At 40.5% G+C, this 8,823-nt stretch overlaps 1 non-coding gene across 1 annotated transcript; it reads right to left on the bottom strand.

Annotated features, from left to right (window-relative positions):
• Window positions 1–7,378: 7,378 nt before the first annotated feature.
• Window positions 7,379–7,485, bottom strand: LOC118757896 (U6 spliceosomal RNA). Its single transcript, XR_004995408.1, has one exon. It is a non-coding gene; the product is annotated as a U6 spliceosomal RNA (small nuclear RNA).
• Between the last annotated feature and the right edge of the window lie 1,338 nt (window positions 7,486–8,823).

The raw sequence follows: 8,823 nt of genomic DNA, 5'->3' as shown, positions 1-8,823 counted from the left end.
CCAAAATGTATCTCTTCCTGTCTTCCATCCCACTTCTGTCACTCCTTCTCTGTCACTCTGCCTTTTCCCCAACATGAAGGAGTAATCTTGTTAAAAGGTTAATTATTTTTTTAAAGATTTTGTTATTATTGGAAAGCCGGATATACAGAGAGGAGGAGAGACAGAGAGGAAGATCTTCCATCCGATGTTTCACTCCCCAAGTGAGCCGCAACGGCTGGTGCTGCGCCGATCCGAAGCCGGGAACCAGGAACCTCTTCCGGGTCTCCCACACGGGTGCAGGGTCCCAATGCATTGGGCCGTCCTCGACTGTTTTCCCAGGCCACAAGCAGGGAGCTGGATGGGAAGTGGAGCTGCCGGGATTAGAACCGGCGTCCATATGGGATCCCGGGGCTTTCAAGGGAAGGACTTTAGCTGCTAGGCCATGGCGCCGGGCCCAAAAGATGAATTATTGTTATTATTAATTAATAATATAATCATAATCATAATAAAATACACAGGAGGCTTTTAATAATCATGTACACTTTTTATGTTTTACTAGAATCAACTGGGGCTCAGAATTGTAAGTGAATTTGCTGAATTCCCTGATGATGACAAGACATACAATATTTATAGCTCATATATATATATTGATAAAAATCATAATACATTGTTAAGTGTGGCCTGCCCAAATAAGAGTGAATTCTTGAAGAATTATCAGTTACCAGATTTTTCATTGTCTTTAAAATCTAAGATGCTGAGTTTTTATTTTTTGCCAAGTAGTCCATTTTGTTGGGACACTCTCATTACGGATCCAAACGGAAAACATCTTTCTACAAATGTCACAGTATTCAGCAAATTGACAGAAACAGCAGCAAAGCACCAAGTGAGAAAAGCAGAGGGAGCAAACGAGCGGCCTCTATCTGCACTTGGACGGTTGTGACTTGTAGTAAGGTCAAGCCTCAATATCCCCCTAATAATGTTAACTGTTGATCATATACCTACATTTCCTGCTGTGAGGGAGCTATGCGAAACAGGTTATGTCCATCGTCTTTATAGAGGTGTCTGGAAGCTCACATGTGCTTGAGGAGCCTTCACCAGAGATCTGGCGGGAGAAGGGAGCCGAGTCAGCTTCACACCGTGCTGCATGTCACCGTGGGCTGATGCTCTCTGCTTGTGAGAACAGGTAACTGTTGTGCCTAGCTGCTGATGGAACCCTAATCTAGAAATGGACATGGAATGGGTAGAACAAAGAAGATACCACACACATTATATTATTTGTAAGAAGAGTTAGTAAATGTATTAAGGCATCCACTGTGTAAAAACCACACAACGAATAAGTAGCAAGTATCGAAACAACCAGATACTGAATAAATTGTGTAGTTAGTGATTGCACAAAATATGGAAAGAATTTAAAATCAGAGTAAAATAGTTAGAATCATATAGTGCAATGTTGCCATTCTCCAAAACATGTAAGTAATTTTTTAAAAAAACATATCAAAAATGCAGTTTTCTTTCAGTGTCATCCTGATGTAGAGTGGTAGACTGATTTGGGGTGCAGATGGGTCTGGGGAATATTAAAAACCACGACTGCCACCTGCAAGGTTTTGTCTTTGACTTATTTGTAAATCTCACTGATACTGTACTTAATCTTTGCATAAGTAGATTGAAAAACTTTGGCAATGCAGTATTATAAGTAAACCAAAAATACGTGAAACTTTTTATTGCAATGAGCAGCTTGTTGTACATTCTCATTCAATGCTAATTTCTCTCACAACATTAAGTGTAGTTATTTCCTGTGATTAATATCATGAATATACGTACTTAGTCAATCTCTTCAATTTGAATTCACGACACCAGTAACGCCGAAACAAAGTGGTTTTCTCTTGCTACAGGTGTCACAGTTGACAGTGAAGACAATTGATGGCAATGCTTTGATCTTTTACAAATAAGCCTTTCATCATACTCATTTCATGTCACAAAGTGTTTCTCCAACTCTTGCCATTGCTTTCCATAGCAATTTATTCTAATTATATACGTATATATTCATACATTAACTATGAAGTCCTAATTTTATATAAAAATTCTGTGTATTATGAAGTTCTAAGCAACTAGCAAATTGGACAGGACTTTCATTAGCAACTTTATAACTTACTGAAAAAATGATAAATGTTTGAATTACAGCTGCCCTTTCCTTGCTGGATAATTATGTTGAGGGAAATAGGCCATTTCAAAAAATAAAAATGTTATACTTTTGTCCCTAATCCATGAAAACTAATGCACAGAACATACATGCTCAAAAAAGTATTCCCCACAAGTGGGGTTAGTGTACTGGCACTCAGTCACAATGTATACAGCAAGAGTTTATACTTGTAAGTATTATGAGGATTTTATTTTCATTTTAGTTTACTTTTATTATATGTGATGTTATTTTTTCTTGATTCTCTTTATTCTATGTGCCATATCATTGTTCTTTGAAATAATGGACAATTAAGCTTGTTATTTTGGGGTGAATGAATGTGTTATCGTAATAATTTATGAAAAATAATAAGCAATGCTAGGGAGAGGAGAGAGGGAGAGGGAAGGTGAGACACAGATGCTTTAAATTTGAAGCATGAAAATGTGAAATATGGACATTTTATATAAATTAAGTATAAGAATAAAAACACATAAATTTGTTTTTCTTAAGATTTGTCTATTTTTTTTTTTTAGAAAGGCAGATATACAGAGAGCAAGAGAGACAGAGAGGAAGATCTCCTGTCTGATGGTTCACTCCCCAAACAGCCACAACGGCCGAGCCAATCTGAAGCCAGGAGCTCTTCCGGGTCTCCCACCTGGGTGCAGGGTCCCAAGGCTTTGGGCCGTCCTCGACTGCTTTCCCAGGCGACAGGCAGGGAGCTGGGTGGGAAGCGAGACCGACAGGATTAGAACTGACACCCATAAGGGATCCTCCTTTTGATTTTCTCCTTCTTGATCCATAGCATTATTTGTGTTTGCTTGTTTTGCAATTAAGCCTCTGCTTGTGTACTCATGATATATGTTAAATAAATTTGTGTTGGCGGCTTATGTAGAAAAATGTCTGCAGAGCTTACACATGAACAGTATGATTTTAAACATGTTTGCATACATATGAGACCTTTTGACTAGAAGTGACCTCCATGGTTTTGATCAAAATGAGTTTATTCTTACTATATAGCTTTTTTTTTTCTATTGGGATAATCTCAAAATATCTATGCAAGAGTTTTTGATCTTTACGTGGAATTAATTGTTATTTCACAATAGTTTAAAATATGAATTTTTCAAAATTCATTCAAAAAACAGAAACCTTTTCTTGTAAAGAAAACTGAAACGAGAAATAGCTCATTATAACTGCAGGCAAGATGATCAGGTGAGTATTTGTCTTTGGTCAATATTTCTTCATGTAGTAGAATGTTCATGGCAGTCAAAAGCAGTTTATGGAAAGCAGAGAATCATTGCCTAACTTCTGTTTTGAATGCAATAATTAGAGGGGCAGGAAAATGAGTTACCTATAACTCACACATTGGGGAATAATGACCCATTTCAGAGTGAGTCTGCATTGATGCCATTTAACAGAGCTTATCTACTTCATAAATTTTAATGTGTGTGTATATATGCAGATACATCATATATAACCCATAGCATACCTTACACACACACATACAATTGTACAAAATGTACAAAACTGTAGAAAGTGGGCCCGGCGCCATGGCCTAGTGGCTAAAGTCCTCGCCTTAAACGCCCCGGGATCCCGTATGGTCGCCGGTTCTAATCCCAGCAGCTCCACTTCCCATCCAGCTCCCTGCTTGTGGCCTGGGAAAGCAGTCAAGGACGGCCCAATGCATTGGGACCCTGCACCCGCGTGGGAGACCCGGAAGAGGTTCCTGGTTTCCGGCATTGGATCGGCGCGCACCAGCTGTTGCAGCTCACTTGGGGAGTGAATCATCGGATGGATGATCTTCCTCTCTGTCTCTCCTCCTCTCTCTGTATATCTGATTTTGTAATAAAAATAAATAAATCTTTAAAAAAACTGTAGGAAGTGAATCAGGCTTTTGAGTTAAACATTCATTATTGTGATGCAATGAGTTTCAAAATTCTCTTGCTGCTCAGCACTCTTACACCTTTTTTTTGAAGATTTATTTTTTATTGCAAGGTCAGATATACAGAGAGGAGGAGAGACAGAGTGGAAGATCTTCCGTCTGATGATTCACTTCCCAAGTGGCCGCAACGCAACGGCCAGTGCTGCATCGATCCGGTGCCAGGAGCCAGGAGCCAGGAGCCAGGAGCCAGGAATTTCCTCCAGGTCTCCCTTGTGACTGCAGGAACCCAAGGCTTTGGGCCGTCCGTGACTGCTTCCCCAGGCCACAAGCAGGGAGTTGGATGGGAAGTGGACCTGCCAGGACTAGAACCGTTGCCTATATGGGATCCTGGTGCTTTCAAGGCAAGGACTTTAGCTGCTAAGCCACCATGCTAGGCCCGATCTCATACCTTTTGATGAACATGTCCCCTTCTACCACCTATTCCTTTAACCCTATTGTTGCAACCATCATTCTAGCTTCTCCCATGACTTTGACTCTTTTAGATTTCCCATGATTTAGAGAACATGGGAGATTTGTCATCCTGAGTTTGCCTTATTCCTCTTGGCACAACGTCCCTCATGTGAGTTGCAAAGTGTTTCACTCAGCGTGTCCATGTAGTGAGTGCATGTGTCTATCCATTCAACTTCTAATGGGGACAAAAACAATTTCCCCATCTTGGCTGTTGAGAACAGTGATGCAAGAATTTTGGAGCACAGATATCTTTGGATACACTAATTTCTTCTTCTTTTATTTTTTTCCAAATAGATATACTCAAACTGGAACTATTGGATCAGACAGTATTTGATTTTTTTTTGAGGAATTATATACAGTTCCAGAGTGCTGTGTCAATCAATTAGCAATTGACAAAGACCCTTTTTCTCCACATCCTTGCAAACACTTACAAACTTAGGCCTTTAGCATAACAGCCATTCTAAAAGGCTACGATGCTAATAACATACTCTGATTATTTGTGACATTAAATATTTCATATACCTGTTTATGCATCTCTTCTGTCTTTAGAAATGTATATCCATATCTTTACTGAATTCCAAATCAGGATGTCTATTTATTTCTTTATTCGCTACTGAGTTTTCGAGACAGAAATGTATGTCTTGTCGGCTAGGTTGAATATTAGAGCTAAGACAGAGCAAAGTTGACATTCAGTTTAAGTCCTTTCTTCAGATCTTTCCCTTCTCTGGTTGCTTTTCAACCTTGCTAATGAAGGCGAGATGCTAACAAATTAGAGCTTCTGATCCCAGTGTGCTTCTACTGTAACATCTCCAGATGTGTTCTCCTATCTGTATTTGCATGTGTTTATATTCTTTTTAATGGCCAAATACACTCACAGGCAGTATTAGGCTACATCTATGAAGAAATGTAAATGAATGATAATAGCAGAACAGCAGAATGTAACCAGCAGAGAATCACATATTCTACTGGAAACTTGAGCCTGACTTTTCTAAATACCCAAAGCGAATAGTGTGACCATTTGTCACCATATTTAGTAAGAAGAGAATTTAAGAGCTTGATTACCTTGAATCATTTAACAAAATTTCACCTGAAATCTCAATTTCACTGATGTAAGGACAACATTCTATTTCTGTTTTAGCTCCTTTACATTACTGTTGAATCCATAACAATTCAATAAATGTACCAAAAGCAGAGTGGTGTGTGATCTCGCCCCTGGGTTGCTGCCTGCTCCCTGGTAGGCATGGCCTAGAGCTTTATCTGCCCTTTGTCCAGTCAAGTTCAATGGCTTCTTAGGTAACCCTCTCTGGTCTGAAGACAGAGCCAGCAGAGTATCATCCCGATCAATTAAAAGCTCCAACATAACATCAGCACAAATTTACATCATTATGGAATTAATTGACATAGTAATGAGTAACCGATATGTTAAAAGTAAATGCGAGTTCTTAACCACCTTCTGGGACCACCTCATTGACATTTCAATTTTAGTTCATACACAACATATAACATACATAACATAACATGTTATACATAACATCATATCATCTTAAATTAAGGCAAACATGTGGTATTTAACCTTTTGGGATTGGCTCATTTCCCTTAGCATTATGGTTTCCAGTTTGGCCCATTTGGCCACAAAGAACTGCATTTTGTTTTTTTTAATAACTGAGTAGTATTCCATGGAGTAGATGAACCATAGCTTTCTTATCCAATCCTCTGTTGATGGGCATTTTGGTTGCTTCCATGTTTTTGCAATTACTGATTGTGCTGCTATGAGCATAGGAGTGCATGTTGGTTTCTCATAAAACAATTGTTCTGGATATATTCCTAGGAGTGCTATTGCCGTATCATACGGTATGTTGAATTTGAGTTGTTTGAATATTCTCCATACTGATTTCCATAGAGGCTATATGAGCCTACAGTCCCACCAGCAGTGGAGTAGGGTTCCCTTTTCCCCACAACCTCACCAGCAAGTGTTGTTGGTGCTTTTATTCATGTGGGCCAGTCTTACTGGCGTTAGGTGGTACCTCATTGATGTTTTAATTTGGATTTCCCTTATTGCCAGGGAACTTGAGCATTTTTTCATATGTTTATTTGCCATTTGGGTTTGTTCCTTTGTGAAGTGTTTGCCTATTTTCCGTGCCCATTTCTTGAGTGGCTTGTCTGTTTTGACATTTTGGTTGTTTTGTAGCTCTTTGTATATTCTGGAGATTAGCCCTCTATCACCTACATAGTGCACGAAGATCTTCTCCCATTCTGTGGGTTGCTTTTTTACTTTGTTGATTATGTCCCTTGCTGTACAGAAGCTTCTTAGTTTGATGAGGTCCCATTTGTTTATTCTGGTCTTGATTGCTATTGCCTTTGGTGTCCTTTTTAGGAAGTAGGGACCTACCCCTTGATCTTGCAGAGTATTTCCAACATTTTCTCCCAAAAGTTTGAAGGTTTCTGGATGTAGGTTTGGATCTGTTATCCGTTTAGATTTGATCTTAGTGTATGGTGAGAGATGTGGGTCTGTCTTTTTGTTTCTGCAGGCTATCAACCAGTTGTCCCAACAGCATTTATTGAACAGACCTTCCCATTTGCCTGGATTGTCGTTTGTCTTTTTTGTCAAAGATTATTTGGCTGTATCTGTGTGGGTTCCCTTCTGGTGTTTCTATTCTGCTCCATTGATCTTCCTCTCTATCTTTGTGCCAGTACCAGGCAGTTTTGATAACCACTGTCCTATAGTATGTCCAGAGGTCCGGACCTGTGATTCCCCCTGCTAACTTCCTGTTCTTCAGGATGGTTCTAGCTATCCGTGTTTTTTTTGTGTTTCCAGATGAATCTTTGAATCATTGAAAAATATGGAACGCTTCACGAATTTGTGTGTCATCCTTGCGCAGGGTCCATGCTAATCTTCTCTGTATCGTTCCAATTTTAGTATATGTGCTGCTGAAGCAAGCACAGAGAAACTTCATCTGAGGTGATCCCAGACCAGATTCTTGTGCGTGCTTGCCAGTACAGAGTCCGGGACAGTCCATCGCCCTAATCAGCTCATGCATATGCTGGTGGTTGCAATTGCTGGGTCATTTCTGTTTCCAGTCCTGTCTTCTAGAGAATCTACCCCCAGATCTCGTTCTCTCGCATGTTGGTTATTGTCCTGACCCTGCCAAGTGTGACCCACCCCTGTTCTGCCTCTCAGTCAGGTACGGGTACCTAGCCCTGCCAGACAGGCCCCAGCCGTAGCTTTTGTGTGGACTGATGTGTGGCAATCAGTGATGCCCTACACTAACAGCCCATCTCAGGATTCCCATGTGGTTTGGTGAATCAGTCTGACCCAAATAGAACTTACAGAATCTCCCCCTCCAAACCCTCAGATCTCAGTCCCCAGGCTTGCAACCAAGTTCTGTGACCCCATCACTAGGAATCACACAGAATTCATCCCAAACCTACACTCACACTAGCCTTATCCCTGAATGTCCCTAGGGAGCAATTACATACCCTAAAAACCCTAGAGCTTGCTGCCGGGTGGCCAACAGGCAGAGCCTGGTGACTGGTGCACTGGGCCTCCCAGCATCCAGGAGTAGGTCACTGTGTGGCTATGGTGCCCATGGAGCGAGTCCCTGGCACTGTGTTCGACCTTGCCTGGGTACTCTCAGAAAACAGTTCACCATCGCTGCGACCTGCGGAGGGCTGCTGTCACCCGAGCTGCCAAGGTCAAACTCCAGCTTCTAATAGTTCTAAAAATCTATGATTTCATATTCATATATACTGAATGAGAGGAACCAGACTTCTGTAGTCTCCATTTGTTAGGCCTTCCACTTCCTCACTTCTCTTTCACATTGGTGCCAGTTCCCTATCGCGTCATATCTACCGTAAGCACAGAGTTGTATTACTGTGCTTTCTATTCTAATCCCTCCATCAGTTATGAATTCATAGTGTGAATTCACACACATCCAACAATGTCACTCTAGAAATCTTTGTAAAGGTTCCCCAGCTTCATCAGGCCATCTGGAACAGCTTCTTTTGTCCTGTCTCCTAAAGGGTTTTCATTGAGCTAAGAAGCAGTTATTCCTTGAGAGTGTGTGGAGCCAGTGGCTCACCATCAAGCACCACTTTAATTATCTTAACACTTACTGGAAGCCTCATGCTCTATATCACATTGACAGTTTTTAAGGTTAAGCATTTCCTTAAGAATTTGTCATTTCATCTAAGTTTAAATGTGATCGCATGTAATGACTTGCAAGGCTACAGACCTATTCAAAACCTTCTCAGTTTCTTATTTAACTGAAATTTTAATTTC

The sequence above is a fragment of the Ochotona princeps genome, chromosome 5 (genome assembly GCF_030435755.1).
Source record: "Ochotona princeps isolate mOchPri1 chromosome 5, mOchPri1.hap1, whole genome shotgun sequence".
Taxonomy (NCBI): domain Eukaryota; kingdom Metazoa; phylum Chordata; class Mammalia; order Lagomorpha; family Ochotonidae; genus Ochotona; species Ochotona princeps.
Note: the sequence above shows the minus strand (reverse complement) of the source record. Positions and strands in the feature narration are given on the sequence as shown.